The 22,501-nt window shown below is 36.9% G+C and overlaps 1 protein-coding gene across 1 annotated transcript in view; it reads left to right on the top strand.

Moving 5' to 3' along the window:
- Positions 1-22,501, top strand: part of med13a (mediator complex subunit 13a) — a 167,903-nt gene that overhangs the window by 58,703 nt on the left and 86,699 nt on the right. The gene's annotated exons all lie outside the window — the stretch shown is intronic.

Here is a 22,501-nt window from a genome sequence, read left to right on the forward strand (position 1 = left end):
CAGTCATTCTGTCCGATTTTCAGGGCATTTACAGGTCACATGCTGTTCATTTTAGGGCATTTACAGGTCATTTCCTGTTGAGTTTGAGTCACTGCCTATTCATTTGTGTAATTCCCAGGTCAAGTAACTGAAAATCAACAGGTAAATGACCTTAAATAGCCCAAAATTACCTCATTGCCTGGCATTGGCTGCCACTGACCGCTATAGACGTTCAATCCAATCGAGGGTGGCAGCGGATGAACATTCGTTCATTCGCTGCCACCCTCCCAGTTCAAATGGATTGGACGAACTCATTCCAATTCACAGCAGAAGCTTCATTTTCTGTTTATTAGTTGTTTGTAGAATATCCTAGAATGACCAATGTATCGATAATCGTATCGCCATATCGTCAGATCATCGTTATCGTGAACTTTATATCGCAAATCTTATATCGTGAAGTACCAAGAGATTCCCACTCCTAATCGTGATACCGTGAAACCGTGGTATTTTGGCTTAAGGTTATCATACCGTCAGTATCTCATACCGGCACATGCCTACGGTACAATAATAGAACAACATTCTATTACCTGTTTCCTCTCAGTTACCATATTCTCCTCCTCCACCTTCTTAACTGCTATAAGCTGCTGTACTTTCTCTCTGTTTCAACCATGTGACGAGAGGTCACGGCCGAGGTTAAAGGAAGGTCTGATGAAGTCGTCATAGTTAATCCAGCCCGCGTTAATGCTTGTCACCACTTTCCCTTCCCCTGACGGCATCTAAAGGTTGCTGTGATTCTTTGTTACTGTATTTAAATGCAACAGATCGCTCCATTTTAAGAATATCTATTATAAGGGTTTAGACTACTACCTACTGCTTGATACCACAAAGGGGCTGTTGTAGTTACACATGGCTCGAAGTTGACTTTTTCAGGCACTTATCTGTGACAAACATTAGCTCGCTGTGTTAAGGCAATAAAACGAAGTGTCACCTCAGGGGATTTATGATGGCGCGAAGTTGCGAACACTGTATTTCGTACTCCAAGTCACTTTTCATATATACTGTATTTAGTTTTTTTCATACACTTTCATACACTTTGCTGATTTTGGGTGTTATTGGCTTGCCCGTGAAGATTTTTAACTTCAAGCCCTGGTTATTGTCTTCATTTTAATATATATCACTTTCATTTGTTGCTCATCACATAGAAATAATACCGAAACAATCATCAAGAAATATGGTCCTTTAAATAGAGCAGGGGAGTGTATTTTCCAAAAATTAATGGCAATTCAGTTCAAACTAAAAGCAGTGACTCTGACTTGCTGCTGGTTGGTTTCCGTATTACCGGTAACTATTCCTGTTTCAGTGTGCAGGTATGATATTCTGAAGATAATTGATTGGAGTTTTCCTCTTCCCATAGACTTCTTCGGCTTTCAGCTTTAATCTGACATGTGCAAAGAAGCTCTCTCACTTTGTGGCTGAGGGAAATCAATTTTAAGTAATCAAGATTTGTGTGAGTATGTGTGTTAAAACCTGCTAGCCTTAAGAGTTTTATCTTATTGTTTTCTCCAGCAACCCGTCTCTTGTGTAAACACTGTGTAAAGGTAGAAGCAGGCATGCCTCTTGTGGCTTTGTGTGTCTGTGTTTGTGCTATGTTGGCAGCAAAGTGTTTTCTAGCAGTCAGGTAGCTTGACAGTAAGGGAGGTTATATCATCTTGGATTAAGGCTGCATATTGTTTTGTCCGAGTACATAAAAGCCTAATTAGTGTTTGATATTAAAGGGTGCATTGCGTTGCTGGGATTCCAAACATAAATTAAAGCTGTGACCAACAGATGAAAGTGGTGGGGTGCCATGTAGAGATTGTGATAGGAGTTCTAAGTGAATCAGAGCATTAGTACACCATTTCTGCCTGGCGGGAACACCTAGGAATCTCCACAGATTGGGACCTTAATTAAAGTGCCTGTGACAGCATTAAAAAAAATCTTAAATAGCAATATTATGTGAATTAGAATAATATTTTAAGATGATTCGACGATATAGAACAATTTGGCAAAGCGCAGTTGACGAGAAATTAGTCTTTTAACCTGCTGTTTAGCCCCGCCTGTCATTATAGCGCTCTAGCGTCCCCAGCTAGATGATGACGTCGGCAAGGTAACGATTTAATCTGATTTAGAATTCAGCCTATTGAGGGGGAAGATTAAGAACGAGGAACAAAAGAACGAGCATCAAAATGTCATGATTGTTTCAATCTCTCTATTCGAATATTTTTACAGGATATTCTTTTTATCTAAGTATTTTTCCCCAATTACTAAATAAATGTCATGACAAATAAGTCTTGTGCTAAATGGAATATGAAACATTAAAAATGCATTTATTCAGGACGACAGGTAAAAATTACTGCATAATGGTCAAAACTGCAGACTTCTTCCTCTCCCGAACGGTATTTTATGCCGCCATAGTCAGTCCGGCTTTTGTCATTTCCCTGCCCTGGCTTCGGAGACAGAGGGCAGAGCATAAACAAAACAGGAGGCATGACAGCTAGCCGACATGCTAACCCGAACCGAGCAGTTTTTCCAAGTTTTATTCTCGCCTTTCGAAAACAAAAAATCACACAAAACCACCCCGACTCATGTCACACATGTCGGCGGGGTTAATTGTCTTCACCGATCGGCCAGCCCCAGGCGGCGAGCAAGTTACTGCTCGCCGTTCTGCTGCGTCTCCGGCGGGCAGGGAGAGAGGGGAATGAATGCCGAAAATAGCACATTCTCGGTTCACACGCCTCTCCCTGGTGCAGCAACAAAAGCCTGCAGCATATTGGGATGGCCTGATGCGAAAAAAAATAATCCACAAAATCAACTGAATCCGCAGTCGTTCTGCATTCTTAAGTATTGGCTGTATATAGAAGATGATTAGCCCGCTAATGTCACATTCACAAGGGCCACTGGTGCAAATTGGCTGCCTCACTTTTGTCTCTCTGCCCTAGGGCAGCATTAAGCTTTATTGTATATCATTGTAGTTTATCGCCACCTAATGTGGAGTAAATACCGCTAAATGAATGTAAAGTGTCTGAGTGTCCTGAAAAAAAAAACACACTATAAAAACCCAATGCATTGTTGTTATTAAATTGCCGCCATATTCCCTGAGAACAAATAAGGGGTTCATTGTCATTGACAGTGGATAGTCAGAGTGACCTGTTGACACCACCCCTGTTGGCTACTGGACAACCTGTTTTATCAACTGAGCTGATTCAATACTCGTTGCTCAGTGGTGTAGTGAGAGTTTCATGTCTGGCATGTTGTCGAACTTTGCTAACTTGTATTGTGTTGCTCCCATGCTATGTAGTTACTGGTTGGTTCAGAATATATCGATGAAATTTGGTACCAATCTGTCCATATCATTTTAAATTAAACTGGTATTTTTCTGAGCCAAGGTAATAGAATAAAATAGAATGAATAGAATAGAATGGTGTTTATTGCCATGATTGTATACAACAAAGTGAACATTGTGACACAATGAAATTTGACGTGGCACTCCAGGATAAACAGATAAGAACAATTTAAGGAGAAAAATTAAGAAAGCGGGGTGGGGGAGAATATTACGACAGGTAAGAAAATATTTAGACTACGGCTTTAAAAGGGAGTGATTATAAATGGCGTAGATTGAAATGAGTGCAACAAGGTCCTAGTAGGTCAGCAGTGACATTTGTGCGACAATAAGAATACGAATTAAATAAAAATGAAAAATTTTCTAGAAATAGGAATGTGGTGGTCTTAATATTGTGCAGGCTTGTTCACAGTTAGCTTGAATTGTTCACAGTTAGCTTGAATTAGTAGGTAAACGGGGTATGTTTGAAGAGCGTTTGTGGGAAGTTTGTGCAGTATTGCACATTTTGGTCAGTTGTGTGGTGTTATGTGGGAAAAATATATTTTTGTAGGGTAATCGCAGTCATGATACATAGCAGTTTGCATTTTGCTAATTGAAAATGGCTTCAACTGGCTTTATAATTCAATATTCAACTGATAAAATTTCTGGACGTCAGTTATTATGATCTCTACAAGAAGCTTACGGGAAATGAAAAGCTTTCAAATTGCTATTAATTTAACCTAAAAATAATCGTGACAAAGTGACAGCATTAACAGTAGAGATAATTATTATCTATAAATTTCATGGCTGACTTTTTCAGTAATTCTCTGTCAAAAGTTTATTTTTGCATCTGTTTGAAGCTTTTAACTCCGTAAAAAGTGTAAAGTAATGCTGTGCAGGAATTTTCCCCACGTAACACCACACAACTGACCAAAACATGCAAAACCGCACAACTGACAGTTTTCCATGGACATTACAGACCAGAGGGGACAGCTGTAAGTCCTAACACAAAATGTCAAAAGATGGGGTTCTGGCTCTTCCCAGTGCAAGAGGCACGCGTAGTTGTTGTCGCACAGAAGTGGTCTTCATCGCAGCGGAAGCCCAGTACTTAGCTGCGGACACACCAAGCCCAACAAACATTTCAGGAATGTCACAGATCTGCAGTCTCCCTGTTTTTTCCTCCCGTCTTTTAATGCCCCCATCCCCTCATTGTCCAACGCCACTCACTTGACATACACAAATTTCATTCATATTGCCCTTAAAACTGGATGGCGAAATGGATTGTTTAGTTCCCTAAAAACTACTCATGATGATAGACATTTATCACTAACAGAAAGTGCCACTTAAGATCTAACAATGCTGATTAAAGATACTCACGAGGATTGTATGAATCCATCATATTAGCAAATACAAATCTTGCCACACTGGGACGCAAAAGTGTTTGGTTTGACCATCTAAAGAATGCAAGCAAGTGGTGCCTCAAATGGGTAAACACTATGAAGAAGGAGGCTCGGGAAAATTGTAGTCATTTGGCAGTAAAGCAGTGATCCCACGAGGCAGAAAATATAAAGAGTGTTCATTTATAACAGCTTAGACAGTGGATTGTTGGATTAGGATGCTCTGTTGCTTCAGGTTTACATTAACAAATGCTAATGTTGCAACAGCACCGCGAATGCATCCACTGGGAGGCTTTAGAATTAAAAGCAGTCGTGATTTTTTTTCTTTTTTTCTCATAAGATATACTTACAAAAAGAAATGACTAGCTTTTAGCTTTTGATACTTGCGGGCGGAAACAGAGTAACTCAAAATAAGATATTTTGCCAAAGTTAATAATGTTATTGTACATAGACTTTACTATCAGTTGACGGAATACGGGGCCAATCCGTAGGGGGGCTATTTTAAAACACTTCAAAATTCAAATATTTTCAAAACCATTGCCACTAGTGACCTAAAAACAAAAAAGGCACCTCCCTTGGGCATATATGAGTCTCTACGAGCAGCGGCATCAAAAAATTCAAAGTCGTTTCATAATAAAATCCTGATTTTTTTTTTATATAAGTATAACAAAACTTAAAATGACTATAAAATTCTCAGATTTTAAACTATATGCACAAAAAAAACACACCAAATGCAGAGATAATCTCCTATATTTTCAGGATCAATAGCAAAATTTAACACATCACATAAGTTTTTGCCAGAAATAGCAACTTAAAAGTCATGTGCAGATATTCAAAATCCTACAAGACGGCCGACACAAGACAGGGAACTTTTAAAGTTGAAAATTCTTGTAAATTAATGCTTATGTCACGTTATTTCTTTAGATATGAACGTAAAACAGTCTAGATTCTTGGTTAAAAGCAAAAAAAAAAAACAACAAAAACGGGCAGTTATCGTTCATTTTACCTAAATATTTCAAGCAAAAGTTACGTTATTGTAATCCAACCTGGCGGCCATCTCGAAACAAAGGGCTTTTTAAGTTGGAAAATTCTTGTAAATAACTACTTAAATCGTGGAATTTCTATAGATATGAACGTAAAGCAGTCTAGATTCTTGGGTAAAAGCAAAAAACGGGCAGTTGTCATTCATTTTACGTAAATATTTCAAGTCAAAGTTGCACCAATTTCATCCATTGAGTTTTTTTTCCACAACATTTCAAAGTGCATGGATGCTATTTAATAGAGGCGTGCGAAATTTCCGATTCTTAGATTATTAGCGATTCGGCCGTGGAAGATTCGAGAACGATTCACAAACTTTCGCATTCCGATTATTGAATTATACCAGGTAAAGCGGAAGTAAAACACCGACAGCGCGGTCTTTGGGACGCAAAGAGGAACGGACCGAGAGTAAATAGCATGTTCAACTCATGCCGCTAGATAAAAAAAGCAATCATACCTGACAGCGGCCAACAGCCGCTACAAACAACGCCTGGTTGCTAGTTGCTACGAACAAACGGCTACAGTAGATATCATATATATGTAGAACTAGATGCAAAATGACAGACGGCGGTGTTAGAACATGTGTTATTGAACAGAGATGCGAAATGACGGACTTGCCGGCGTTAGTAAACAGCCACCATCTTAAAGCAGTAGACTTTTCTAGAAGGCTCTGTTGTAGCGAATCAAATTAACTTTTTATCTAAAATTCTCCTAAATCGGCAAAATCTTGTCTTGAATCTATCTTTAAATGATGAAACAGTTTTAAAACTTTGACATGTCAAAAGTAGACAGAAGGGAAATTATGGAATAACGGGAGCAATTTTAACAACTAACGGTTGATTCACAACAATAAATTAATTGAATGTAGTTTAAAGCTGCTGATACAGAATGGGGACTGGAGTATTTTATTTACTGTTAGTATTGTATATTTGTTTACTGTTATATGTTAACTTGATACATAAATAGTAGTTTGGTTTAGCCTGAGAGGATTTTTGAACAATTTTGGAACTAATGTACAAAACATTAAAAAAAAAAAAAAAATTAAAAAAAAAAAAGAGGGGGGTTCATCAATAATCGTTTTATAATCGAATCGGAGCCTCTGAATCGTAATCGTAATCGAATCGTTAGGTGCCCAAAGATTCCCAGCTCTACTATTTAATATAATAATTACGTTGAATCCTCGACCAAATAAAAAAAGACACTCCTGCCTGCTTATATGCAGTAAAACCGTCGTCCTGTTTCCTCCTAAATCCGGTGTTAGAACACAGCATGTGTTTGAGTTTATCACAGTGAAAGCCAACTCAACGTTCTGCTTGGGTCGGCCCGCTACGGGAAGGCGTGGCGCAATGTCTGTGGGAGCCGTCTTGCCAATTGATGGTGGAGTCTATGTATCGTAATATAGAAAGTGCTCAGGAAAAGGCTTTACTGATTTTTATGGATTTTAACTAATTGTTCTTAAAGTAATTAAGACAAAATGGCAAGGAGAATGTTTATAATCAAAATGATAAATGAAATATTTTCATTTTTGCTTGGATGTACTATAGGAGATTTAAATAGACACTTTCTGACAGAACCCTCAAAATTATCTGCATTTGGTCAATTTCATATTTTTCCTCCAATTTTTTACTCTTAGTCAATCCAAAACTGGTCTTTTATTCATATTGATTGACCCATTTAAAGTATTAAAAACTGAAGATGCAATGTTAAGATAAGGAAGAGGATTGGGGCCACTGAAGAAGAAAAAAATACTGTGGCCAAGATTCTGAGAATAAAGTCAGACTCCTCACTATTTGCAGAATTCTGAGAATAAAGTCAGAATTATCATTTTAAAGTCAGAATTCTCACTTTAAAGTCAGAATCTTGGCCACCTTTTTTTTTTTTTCCTTCAGTGGCTCTAACCCTCTTCCGTAGTTAAGAGACTGAAACATGAAGCATTTGTTTATTTACGCTCCTGAATAGTTGCAGAGATGCAAGGATTTGGCCTAATGCCACAGGTGTATTGAAAATTCACATAATTGGATTTTGTGCTGACATCTTGGGACATACAGTATTTATCAAGTGTACGTACAAACACCAAAATAACTAACTAATTTACTTACAAAACACATTCTAAATGTTACCCCTACTGAGTTTAGAACCTTTTTTTTTTTTTAACATATTCATTCTGTTTTCTCTGGATTGTCAAGCAAATAACAGGATTACGCCTGTCATTTTTTTGTATTAACATACTGTATTTTAACTTTGGTTGGTCATCTGCCAGACTGCTGTCTATCCATGTGTCAATGATAGTGTCTGTCAGCTCCATTCAGTCCTTCTGATGTCTTCCTGCATCCACAAAACTTGCCGCTGGCATTTGGCTCCTCACTTCCATGAATAGACAGCTGACAGCAAATGTACCAACCTTGCCATATTGTTACACTTCTTCAAATACTCACTGGGCTATCGTATAGCATTCTTGCTGGGTTGGAGCCACTGATCATTTAGGACCTTCTCCACACAGTTAATCATGTTTTTTTTCTACCGTGTAGAATTTTACATACATTTTTGGGTGTGTGCATGTTCTAATATCGTCGAGTCGAGTAGCCAAAAACTGAACTGAATTAAGAGTATCATTACTTTAAAATAATATTACTCAAGTATATATATATAAAAGTGGTCATCTCAAAAATAGTAACTCAAGTACAAGTTAAAAAAAAAAAAAGTATTAAGTGAAAAGAATACTCTCATCATGAGTAACCTTGTGAGTATGGTAACTGCTTACAATGTCTGATATATTTTTTAACAGTGGTATATATATATATATATATATATATATATATACATATATATATATATATGTATATATATATATATATATATATATATATATTATGGCTGTCAAACGATTAAATTTTTTTAATCGAGTTAATCAAAGCTTCAAAATTAATTAATTGTAATTAATCGCAATTCAAACCATCTCTAAAATATGCCATATTTTTCAGTAAATTATTGTTGGAATGGAAAGATAAGGTAGATATATACATTCTGCACATAAGTACTGTATTTGTTTATTGTAACAATAAATCCACAAGATGGCATTAACATTACTAACATTCTTTCTGTGAAATGGATCCACGGATAGAAAGGCTTGTAATTCTTAAAAGATAAATGTGAGTACAAGTTGTAGTAATTCTATATTAAAACCCCTCTGTGTTTTCGTTTTAATAAAATTTTTTAAATTTTCAATCAAAAAAATAAACTAATAGCTAGCTATAGTGGAAGGTATTGATTCAAATACACCACAAGGTGTCAAGGGCCAGTTTTGAATTAATTAGAGATCTAGATAAGTTTTTCTCATGCGTTTTGCCCCTCAATTGACGCCGTAGTTTCCGGGCTCATTGTACCTTACGTTCATTTGAGTGTTGACTTCACAACGTACGAGACCTCTGATAGTTTGTACATTGTGACCAAATATTGCCATCTAGTGTATTTGTTTAGCTAAACGAAATGTTTGAATAGAGTTTGACTAAAGTCTGAGTATTATTTTGCATAGCTATTTTGATTGGGAATGCCAGTTCTCTTTGCATTGAGCGCTTTTCTTTTTGTGAACATTACTTTTTTTGAGAGATAGGAATATTATTTTTGTTGTTGTTGCTTTCAGTAAATAATACTGTAGCGACTTAACTGTTCCGCCCAAATGCATGATGGTAAGTTGGGTAACCATGACTGTCAGTGGTGGCTGCAAATGGTATATCTTCTCTGCGTTGTGTTCAATACAGGATGTTATTTTCCCCCACGTCGCTCGCCCCAATAGCTATAATTGTTGTGGAAGAGATGCCAGAGCTTACGCCAATAAATAGCGCGGCCCCAATGAATGCCTGAGTACACTCCTCTACCTTGTCTCTGCCTCAATATACATAAAATGACGCCATTGTAGTCTGTTAGCGGCAATGCATGAGTGGGTCGTCCAGCGCATGTGTTAAATGTGTTAAATATTTTAACGTGATTAATTAGAAAATTAATTACCGCCCATTAACGCGATAAACTTGACAGCCCTAATATATATACAAATTATTTCCCAGCCCCATGTCAGCCATATGAACTGTTATTATACTGTACTATAACCTATTACGTGAACATAATAGGCCAAAGAAATACACAAAAATCATCAAATTCCAGTGGCGTACCGGACGCAACACGTCATTTTTGCTCATTAATATTCATGATAATAGCAATTGTTGCTAGGCGGGTCAAGCTCGCGTTTGGACCTAATGCTAAATGCACGGGAATAGTGTGCGAACGAGATGTTTACTTAGCTAAACCTACCAATTCTGTCTGAAAATGATGACCCTGGTGCCAAATTCACTGGTAAAGATGTGGAAGAACTTACAAATGTTCAGTTTAAGAGATGCCTTGAGTGTCGAGGTTTGAAAAAGACGGGAAAAAGAGCCGACCTGATCCAGCGGTAGCTTTTTTATCGACACCTTTTTCTTGTGTGCAATCCTTACGCCACTGACAATGATATTATCCTGTTGCAACAATCTATTCTTTACCACTATATGCATATGAAGGAGAATGGCTTCACTTTGTTACCATTAAACTGGTCTTTTGGACGTCAGCACAAGTTCATCCATTGTTCGCATTTTTCCCTCTTTTTTTATCTTCGGAAAACATGAAGAAACATCCTTTACATGTCGTAATGTCTAGAGTCGTTTCTACAAGTTCCATAGCATCAGTGTTTACTCGCATGTTCTTGTTTGAAAGATTGCCAGCAGAAAACAAGAAGGAATAACATGAGTTGTATGCGAGGGAGTATCCATGTTGACCCACTTCCGGGTTACGATAGCGACGTCACGGTCTAAAAATAGCATTCGTGCGGTAAGCTATTACAGTGGGGAGAACAAGTATTTGATACACTGCCAATGGGTTTTCCCACTGTAGAAAAACCTACAAAAATGAAAAAAAAAAAAAACATCCTTCCACAGCGCATAAGTGCTCTCTAGTGGAGAAAATCATATTTCCTACCATGAAATTAAAACAATCGTATCTCCGGTTTTCCATGGACTATTGGTACCAAATTAAAACTGGGAGGTTGGAGGAAATCAGCGCTTTCGATTAATGCTAACCCTATTGTCAAATAGTTGAATTTTTACAGTGTTTTAAAGACGCCACGTTAGTGAACTTGTTGGCGTAGTTAAAGGACTTCCGACTGCAACCTTGTGTGTGGTCATGTGACTGTATTGTTACATCAGATTGGTATGATGGAGTAATGTGGAAAGTAAATATATGGCCTGGCAATGCTACTCTTGGAAGTACATGCCTCACAAAAAGTAAATGTAACGGAGTAAATGTAAAGCGTTACTACCAACCTCTGGCATCAGGACTTAGAGGGATTCTGTTCTAAACCCCTTTGTTTGTCCATAGGTGACATAGATACGAGAAAACATGCCACGTGACGTTGTTGTTGTTTTGGCCTTCATTTCGTCAGATGCCAACTACACACCTGTTGACAACGTGTGACTCAGCCTTTACTCAGATGTGACTGTACTCAGCTGTTCAATATTGAATCTTGCTGAACTGCAAAATAAATTAGCCTAAATAGTAATCAGATTTAGCAATGAGGGACTGCACCACTGACTGATTAAAATACTTACACATCTCCCCACCACGGGTAGTATTTTGATTTATAGACATTTTTGCAGATTTTGTGTATCCATTTGAAATTTGAACGTGCTGGTTTTGTTTGCGCCTCTGCTGCTTGAGCCACAGATGGTATGCCGCTCCCTTAAGCACATTATGCACAGACGCATGTGAACGTGTTGTGTAAGGTATTCTGTGCTAGTGAGAGGAGAGTCATAGACAGCATTTCTGTTGAGGTCTGCAGAATGCAATGCACCCTATCTCTCCATTGTTGTCTGTCTCTGTTTTCTTACAGCCCTCTGATGTTGTCCATCTTGTTTTATTTCCATGTTTTACAGTATAGATATAAAATGTATAAGGGTTAATATTGTATATAAGCCTGTCGCAATATGAAATAAGTCAAATTATCGCACGATAAATAAAAATGAGTGTGGTAATTTCCCGGCTGTGTTTTATCGCCACGTGCGTGCGTGCATACATATGTGCGTGCACTCGGCACACGTGTGCGATGATTACGTATGAGACTCCAGTAGCTTTCACAGATGTTTATTGGCCATCAACACGCCGTGGAATTAAAGTTCGGGCATACAAAATAAGGAAACACTTCTGCGTTAAACATTGTAAAACGTTAGCATTGCTACATTGAGGCTGATGGAAAAAAGACAATGTACTAACCACTTTAGTCTGCTATAAAACATTGACAGTCTTCTCCACAGTGCAAAATTGCGGTTATAAAGTGACACATAAAACATGAAAACTCGCTGAATTGAAGAATTTGCTAGTGATGCGAACAAAGGAAAAAATCTATTACTGATACAACATGCATGACGAAAGAGAAGTGCATTTTGTTTTGTTTCTTTTTACTGAGTGTAAAGGTTACGGTTAGTAGCTTAGCAAACATACTTCTGGTCAACATTTCAAAATAAAAGCATGTCATGTTCAGATTACTGGAGGCAATCGCATATACTTCAGATTCTACACTAAGAATAAATTTAAAATGACATCCATTATGAAAAATCTGATTGGCAATGTTACTATGATGTAATAAATGATAATAATTTGGCTTCAAATTTGTTGCATGCACACTTTGCAGGAAAAGATGACAGTCATTTTGGATCAAATTAACACTTTTAATGGGCTCTAATTGGCAGACAACAAAAATGACAGTGGCTTTCCCCAGTGGCTTTCTCACCTATTTCATATTCTGCACCTAACAAGTAGAGATGTCCCGATCGATCGGCGTCCGATCACGTCATTTTCAAAGTATCGGAATCGGCAAAAAAATATCGGCCATGCCTTTTTTTAATATATATATATATATATATATTTTAATTAAATCGTTTTCTAATTGTATTTAACGTTACAGACATAATATGTTATACTCATCCAGAGTCTTTAGTCTAGGCTTAAGGTAGGGTTATTAAAAATATCCCGTTAATGGCGGCAATTAATTTGTTAAAAAATGCGTCACGTTGAAATAATTAATGCAATTAATGTATGCGCTGCACGACCCTCTCACTCATTGTCGCGCTCAATCTGTAATGACGCCGTTTTACCTATATAGAGAGATAAAAGGCAGCGCTAATTGAGTAGAGTGAATTTTGGCAGCCTTTGGAGCCTTTATTCAAATGGCTAAAGCTTTGCAATCTCCCTATGATTTGAAAAATCATGGGAAGCAATGTGGGGAAGCAAGGAGGCAATTGATCTTTGTCTTAACACCTTAAGTTATTTCTCAAAGCAGAGAAAATATATCCATTGGTAGCACGACGCACAGTCATGGTTCCACTTCCCATCATGGTTCCACTTCCCAGCATGCATTGGGGCATGGCTGCAGTATAATTTACTGAAAGCTCAACAAGTACACTAGATGGCAACATTTAGTCACAATATACAGTCACAAGTCTTTCTAACCGTGGATCCCTCTCACAGAAAGAATGTTAATAATGTGAATGCCATCTTGAGGATTTATTGTCATAATAAACAAATACAGTACTTATGTACTGTATGTTGAATGTATATATTCGTCTGAGTTTTATTCATTTTTTTCTTAATGCATTGCCAAAATGTATATGGTCGGGAAAAATTATCGGGAATGATTGGAATTGAATCTAGGACTGCAGCTATCGAATATTTTAGTAATCGACTGAAAATTCTATCAATTAATCGAGTAATCAGATAAAACAAATATATTTTTAGGTGAAGAGCAATTATAAATATACATGAGAAAACAAGACATTTCATCTAATCTTGAACCATTTTCAGTCAATCAACGTCTTTATTTTCGATGTATATTGTTGAAAACAGCCAACAATTGCATATCAGATGTAACTAGAATAAAAAAAAAAGACTAATTCACTGCTTTCACTCAAAAAACCTTTAGATCTTATTTAAAAAAAAAATATATATATATATATATAAAAACCTTTAGATCTTATCTAAAAAAAATATATGTATATATATATATATATATATATATATATATATATATACCTAAAAATGCCATTACGCTTGATAACACACATCACTTAAAAGTTGGGATTTTTTCCCACGTGTTTCAATTGAATTTCTATTTGTGTCAAGCCATTTTTAAGTTCTAGTTAAGTTTTAAGTTAGTCTAAACTGTAAGTCCTGATAGGATTTTGAGTTTTTGCAGTGTTCAAAATAAATGTATTATACAGGCTGTATTGGAGCACATTAGGGACCAGTGCTACTTGGTGTTTTATCCTGCAATGACTACTGAGCTAAAATTGATAGTTAGCATTATTGAGTTTTTATTTTACACCCTCATCACTCCACAACGCTGTTATGTTAAAGCCTGTATGTAAGGCACGTTAGCCACGCATCGACAGTGGTCATAATTAATAGAAACCTAGCCCTCCGCAGGGCTAACGTTACGTTAGCTAGTGACAGTAATGTTAATCTTATTTATTAGCGCTTAGCGCTCTTTATTAGCGCTTAGCGCTCTACTGCTTTAAGATGGCGGCTGTTTACTAACGCGGCCGAGTCTGTCATTTCGCATCTAGTTCAACATAGGGCTGGGCGATATGGCCTTAAGTACGTATCATGATAAATTGAGCAGATTTACCTCGATAACGATAAATGACGATAAATTCGCCAAGCAAACTGTTATATAATTTGAAAATTTGAATCAATGCATGGAATACAAATTAACAGTTTCTCGTTAAATGTATTTACCAGCTTTCAATTTAAAAATTGCACATGCAGTCTAAACATTAAGTATTAAAAAAAAAATCTTGTAAACAATAAGAATTCTTGTGTGAACATTTATAACAGCTTGTATGACTTGAAAAATATCATCACTTGAATTTCATTAAATTCATTCCGCATTGTTATACACTAGATAGTGGCATGCGTTTAGATATTTAGAATAGATACAAATACGACACATCCACCTGCCCCCCAGAAATTATACTTAATTAAAAAATAAAATGTTTCACAAACCTTTCCTTTCTTTTATTCGGCTCAGTTATTTACATCTTATGATTTTAGAAATCCTTACAGTATGCAATAAATAATATTCCTGTTCCCAAGCACTGTGCTTACTGTACTGTAATTTTTACAAAAAATAAGCAATACATAATTACTCCCCGTCATCTAGGACGAGCCACTTACAAGACTAGCACTGTCGTGTATTACAAATACTGCTTTGAACACATCTTCACAGACAAAAGCAATGACACAGGCTTAAAGAGGTCAACTTTAATTGTGTAAATCACACTTAATGACGACACAATCTCCTGGTTAGAAGACATCCACTTAATTCTATTGAAGATATGTAATGCTGAGGCAATTTGTCAACTTTACGTTTAAAAAGAAACGTGCACTGTTTATCCAGTAGATGGGGCTCTTGCAGTGTGTTAAACTGTGATTCAATTTAGGGCAAATGTCTTAAAAGTGGTTCATTGTTTCAGAAAGCCTCGGTTTTTCCATCCCTATCTGGAACCCGTCAAGAGTTTACTTAATGTCGGGTGAAAGTTTGGCGAAGCTAACTTAAGCCCGACTTCATCCCGTTTACTTGTAGCGTTAGCAGCTAGCGTTAGCAGCTAGCGTTAGCCTACCGGGCTTCTGTTTGATTGGCTTCCTGAAAACCATGTGACTCCAAACGTAAGCACACTGTCTGGTTTCTTAAAGGGGAATGAACATAGCCGAACAACACAGAGTCCAAGCGGGATGAAAAGACTATATTTTCTTCTTTTATTAAATTACCGAATTTACCGACATGGTCAAAATTACGTCGGTCATCGTGAAGAATTTCGGTAACGGTAAATTTTCGGTTTACCGCCCTGCTCTAGTTCAACATACATGTGATTTCTATGAGACTCATCTCAGATGCTACCTGCTACCAACGTACCATCGTGCGGGCTAGTATTTAGCAACGTTGGCGTCGTTTGTGCCGGCTGTCGGCTGCAGTAAGTTTTTTGTGTTTTTTGTTTTTTTTTTGTTTTGTTTTTTTCTTCCTCTACGCACATGACATCACCGCGTTGTCCCGCATTAAAAGTAGTCCGAGCAAAACGTGATGCTTAGAGCTGTCAAAATAAACGATTACTCGAGGTGAATAAAATTACTCGGATCACTTTTTAAACTCGAGTTACTCGCGTTGCTCAAGTATTCGTTTCAGCTCTAATTGAATCGGGAGCAAAAAAAAAAAAGCAATCGGATCGGCAAATATCGGGATCGGCAGATACTCAAACTAAAACCATCGGATTGGGAGCAAAAAACATGATCGGAACAACCCTACTAACAAGCTTTAAAATGACTCGTTATGCATTGTGTTTTTTGTTTAAAATACGTATTTATAAATTTTAATATAGCTTGTGTTTTATTGAAGAATACCAGTTTATTGCATTTCAATATGTGATTTATTAGGATGCATTGTCACTATATTCATGTTTGAATAGGTAAAAAAATAAAAAATAAAAAAAAGGCAATAATATCGCATATCGCAATAATTTATGAGACAATATATCGTCCATTAAAATTTGTTATCGCGACAGGCCTATTTGTATAGATACTCTGCCCGTGGTAATGGTTACAACTTCCAAAACTGGAGGAGTCAAAAGAGCCAGGTATAATTTACTGCTCTATGATTGGGTCCTTCACATTACAACTCCTGAAACAAAGGCTTGGGTTGTATCAGCATATGGCCTCATTCCACAATGGTCTTTTCACAGTCCCACCTCTCTCTCCACCTCTCTCCTGTTCATCACTGGTTATAGCTATAACCACCTAACGATGAAAGGAGCAATTATTATTCTCCCGTTCCCACTTACGCCCTTGATTTCAAAGGAATAGTGTCATAAAACTACGCGTTATACACTCTGGAATCTGTTGATAAGTTGAAGTTTAGTGTAAGATGATATGTGTAAAAGTAACAATCAACAACAACAGTCAACAACAACAATCAGTAACAAGCAGCTCTCATCAAAGATCAAGTTATTTTCCTAAAAGTGGGTCCTATTCCTTTTTAAGTTCAATGCGTGCATCGAGTGAGGAAAGCTGTGTCTTCTCGCATAAAAGAGCTGAATTTTATATAAAATGGACAGGTGGCTAACCACGCTGCGAAGATTAGTAATGATGATAAAGAAGACAAGCTGGACGGGAAAGCTTTAAATTTATGTTCCGGGCCCCGCCAATGATCATAAGATTTGGGTAATGACTGATAGAATCATTTTATTAAAAATAAATTGGCTCAAGCCAGTTTCCTATGCTGGTTGGCTTGGGTGAACATTACGCACATTGTGAGTAGCGAAGGTATTTTAGAAGGAGCCTGACATTGAGCACATGCTCCATTACATCAAGAATCAGTAGAAGTGCTATTGACATCCTTTTTTTCCTTTCTTTAACTTGCCCTTTTCAGCTGACTGGAACATACAGTATGTATGCCTTTTAATTTTGAAGTAGTTTTCCTACGGGACTTTGAAATGTTCTTATTGTGTGTGTGTTTTTTTCTTTTTAAATATATTTTTACTTTTATTGAAAATGAATGTTGAGAGAAAGTTTTGAATGAACAGACTGACTACCACAGTCGAACTGATTACAATTAATGTTGCAAAGTTACATGTTTAATGAGGGATATACCGAAAGCAAAATTCTGGGCCGAAACTGAATATTGGAGACATTTGGCCGAAAAAAACGAAAGGCCGAAAACTGCACATACATATAATTAATTTTTTGTTCATATTAAAAAAAAAAAAAAAAAAAAAATCATTAATTTTCGATTAATGCCCTTAGCTTGGCATTGGTTCTACAACCCTGGAGGCTGGAGACATTTAGTTTGAAAGGTGCCGATTCTGAAACCCCGTGGCAGGGTGCGTTCCAGGTGTTCTGTCAGATTTTGCACCCCATCAGAAATTGCAACTCACGGCAAGTTTGGGACACTGGAAAAATGAGATCTTGATGTGTTTGTTCACAACAACGCCGAAACTAATAAAACTCTTTACAAGGCTATTACAATCTCTCTACCCTTAAAATAACACTCGGCGTTTACTTGTGCAACAAGTGGAATCGATCAAGAGCCAGGCGAGTGGGCTTAGTTCTAGCGGCGATGAAGCCGAGCGAAGACACTCTCAGCCGGATTAAACGGCGACTGGCAGAGGGGTGTGTGGAAGTCACAGAAAAAAAGTGACAAAAAGAGGACGTGGTCCTTCTATAAAGTTATTGTACTAAACCACAGCAAATGCACATGTATTCATTTAAATACTACTTTTTTTGTGACTGTCAACACGTTCCTGTGAAACACAGACCGGGACTTCTCTCTCTAAGCAGCTTCTTGCTCACATTTTTCTGGTTCTATTGTTTCCAGCAGAGTTCACTACATTTCTCACAGTTTAATTAATGTCAACAGTAGGAAACACATACAGGACACTTCTCTCTAAGCAGCTTCCTAATCAAGTTTTGCAGGTTAGCAAGTTCACACAGTTCAATGTTATGCTAAATTAGATGCAGGTTGGACTTTCAGTAATAAAATTAGTTGTGTGTTCTAGGGCTGTCCCAAACGACTAATTTTCTCCCGATTAGTCAGCCGACTATTTTTACGATTAGTCGACTAATCTAATTATTTAAAAAAGAAATTTTTAAAAAACTAATTTAGCAATGAAATTTTTGTTGACGCTTATCAATTCACAAAAAACATATTGGAACACTCAAATTATTTATTAAAGTACAAATAAACACGTAAATAACAATAATAAATCACAAATAAACAATGAGTTCAAATGCTGATAGAATTAACTAGTGTAGCATCCCAATTGAAAAGATGGTCTCTTAAACTGATGGTTTACAACTTTCATTCCATCCTTGATGTAAACACACCGTAAGAGAACACAATTAGAAATTAACAAAAACTTTTCACCTTTTTCCTTTTAAATCTTATTTATATATCAATGAATTGCCTATATGATTTGCCTTTACCTTAATTTATTACCTTATCATTGACAATCTCTCCCTTGAGTGCAATCACTGTATATAATGTATATATTTATGACCTTTTAACCTTATATAATTTTCTATACCATAACATAAACCATAACATGAAATAAACCTTTCAATTAGCATTAAGAACAATACTAATAGCACTTATAGGCCCATTGTCAATGAAACATTATTATTTAGTAAGGCGACAGCACCCTCTGGTGTACAAAAAATGAAAAAACTAAATTACAAACTGGGTGAAGGCGCTTGAGGTGTTTATTCACGGCCGACGTGCAGCCAAGCTTGGCATTGAAGAGACAGGACAGAAGAGTGTACTCTCCTTTGTTTCTTTGAAATAAGTCAATGTTTTGGACACTCTGGTGCGCTTTTTTTTGGCTTCGTGCCGCTTTCCCCGCTTGCAAACAGAGCATCCGACATTCTAACTTTCCACGCATATATCTTTAAGATGGCGGCCATTTACTAACGCCTGCATCTAGCTTTCTGCAAATGTGCTGCTATCGCCACTGAGTCTATTCTGAATCTAGTCCTATATGAATACGATATCTACCTTAACATTATGTGGACGTACTTTGTAGCAGCTGTCTGCAGCAGTCAGGTATGTTGTTGTTTTTTTATCTCGCGGCATGAGTTGAGCTAGAGCCGTGAGTTGAGCATTGGCATTACCCGAGGGGCCGGGTAATGACAAGCATGATGTTTAGCTACTTTCGCTCCGTTCCTCATTGCGTCCCGAAGACCACACGGCACGCTGAGTGTGCTTTACTTCCGCTTTACTTGACATATTTCAATAATCGGAATTTGGATGTTTGTGAATTGTTCTCGAATCTTCCACAGCCGCATCGCGAATAATCTAAGAATCGGAAATTTCGCACACCTCTATATGGGAAGACAATCTAAATTTCCTATTTAACTGAACTCATAATATAATGCAAGTAAGGTTGCTTAAAAGTTGGTGGGGACAATTTGAGCATCCTGAAAAGTTGCAAACCTACTCCCTTGTGTTCAATCAACCTAGCATGTATGTTTTGATTCTACCATTTTCCATCCAGCTTGTATGAGTTGATGAAACCTTAATTGACCGATTTGCTTAACCAGGTAAAGCGACTACAGTTCTGTTCTTTAAGTTATTTGTATATTGGAAATTCTGGAGAAAATCTATATGTTCTAGTTTTCTTCCTAAAGGCAGATTTTTTCTTAATATACAGTATTTTGATTGTGAAATATGTGCTTTCAGATGATACAGTTGATGTAATAGTACTGCAGTGGATATGCAAGTCTGTAACTAACCTTCATCAGCTTTATTGCTTCCAGCTATAGACCGCTTTAGTGAGTGAATTTGAATACCATGCATTCAACTAATGAGCATCCCTACATTTTTTTTCCTTTTTAAAGCAAAATGACGGAATGAGGAAAATGATATTAGACTGAATACAAGTCTCCGCGGGCACAAGCTTAGGGCAGCTCACTATGTTGTCGGTATTATCTTATTTGAAGTGCTCTCGCAACATCTTCATTGCGGCGCCTTCCGATCTACTCCTTTTCTTAATCCTCTGCAAAGTAGGTATGCAAGAGCGAGAATCAGAGGGAAAAGACTTCTATTTGTTTCATCAAATTCTGTAAGGAAACAGCCGTCTTTGATCCACTTCCAAGCGCAGTGTGCTCATTTTCAATTGGCTAGCCATCACTTGCATTTTCTTTCTTTCTCTGTGTGCATTTGTATGTCGAACAAGACGGGCCTGAATGAAGCAGGAAAGCCATTTTCCTATCCCCGCTCCCCGTTCCAACTGCCTCGCTCTTTTCCGATTTTTCTTCGTGTCACTTTTGGTGAGCTGTTGAGGTCACACTGGCACAGACAGGCATTGTCGTAACCAGAGCCGCTGTGAATGGGGGAGAAAGTACCCTTGTAGCTGAGCTCATTGTAAAAAGAAAAAAAACTGAGTTAGTTGGGGATTGTCCTTTTGTCTGACAGATGACACATTGCAACAAGGGCGCATTTGCTTGTATGCAAGGACCTTGAAGGGGAACATGGATTGTATGTGCCGTCGCTCGTCAAAATATACTGTGATTAATACTGTCTTGTTGAAATAAGATATAAAAGGTGAATAAATGGGCTGAAAAAAATTAGCTTCATGGATCATAACAAATCACTAGAGGATGAATTTATGCTTTTTATTTTCTGTAATATTCTCTTTTTTAAGCACATTTTTTAAAATTTATATTTTTATACAAATCTTATTATTTTCTTTTTTATTTCTCTCTTTATTTTTTTCTCCATTTTGTCTTATACAATACAGGCCAAAATGTTGGGCACACCTTCTCATTCATGCATTTTTTCTTTATTTTCATGACTATTTACAATGTAAATTCTCACTGAATGTAATGATGCAATATGAATGAACAGGTGTGGAATTATATTCTTAGCAAAAAATGGCGAGATAATTAAAAATATGTATAATCTAGTATCTTTAAGTTAGCCACCCTTTGCTCTGATGACTTTTTTTGCACACTCTTGCCATTCTCTTGATGAGTTTAGAGAGGGAGTCACCTAAAATGTTTTTTGACTTCACAGGTATGCCTTTTCAGGGTTGATTAGTGGAACTTATTACTTTATTAATAGGGTTGGGACCAGAGGTGGGTAGTAACGGGTTAAATGTACTCCGTTACATTTACTTGAGTTTTTTTTTTTTTTTTTTTTTTTTTTTTTAGAAAAATGTACTTCTAAGAGTAGTTTTACTAAACCATACTTTTACTTGAGTAGATTTTACTTGAGTAGATTTGTAAAGAAAAAACGCAACTCTTACTCTGCTACTTTGGGCTACACTATGGTCGTTACATATTTACTCTTTATTCTACATTTTAGATTTTTTTTTTTTGCCAGGGAATTCTACTAATTTCACCAAGAGACGTCGCAACAATAATCACATGACTCCATTACACCAATCAGACGCAAGCTTGGCGTTCTATGCTCACGCCAGCCTGCTCAATCACGTGGCGTCTTTAAATTACTGTAAAAAATGAAGTATTTGACCTAGAGCGCTGCCCTCAACATGACTCGAAATTGCTGATTTAAACCTCTCTCCCAGTTTTTATTTGGCACCGATTGACCACGGAAAACCAGAGATATGATCCTTTTAATTTCATAATAGTAACTTTGAAGGAACTATTCACTATTCAAACTAGGAACTATTTTCTCCACCAGAGGGCACTTATGCTCTTGGACGAATAATGCTTCATTTTTGTCTTTTTTGTTATTTCTTTGGCTTGATGTGGTTATGTAATGGGTTAATGTAAAGTATCATTACAACAACAATTCATATAGATAAGTTTGTGCTGAGAAAAACAATACCATTGTTTAAAAAAAAATGTAACAAAAATAAGCGGTAACTCACAATGTTACTCACTACTTGAGTATTCTTTTCACTGGATACTTTTTTTACTTGTACTTGAGTACATTTTTTGGAAGAGTACTTTTATTTGAGTAATATTATTTTGAAGTAACACTACTTTTACTTGAGTAAATTTTTTGGCTACTATACCCACCTCTGGTTGGGACCTACATTTGTGTTGCATTTAATGAGGTGTGTGCAAACTTTTGGCCTGTACTGTATGTATTATTAATTGTACTAAGTAATGCATCCTAAGTGACTAATTTCTATCCTCT

Source organism: Corythoichthys intestinalis, chromosome 18, assembly GCF_030265065.1.
Source record: "Corythoichthys intestinalis isolate RoL2023-P3 chromosome 18, ASM3026506v1, whole genome shotgun sequence".
NCBI lineage: Eukaryota > Metazoa > Chordata > Actinopteri > Syngnathiformes > Syngnathidae > Corythoichthys > Corythoichthys intestinalis.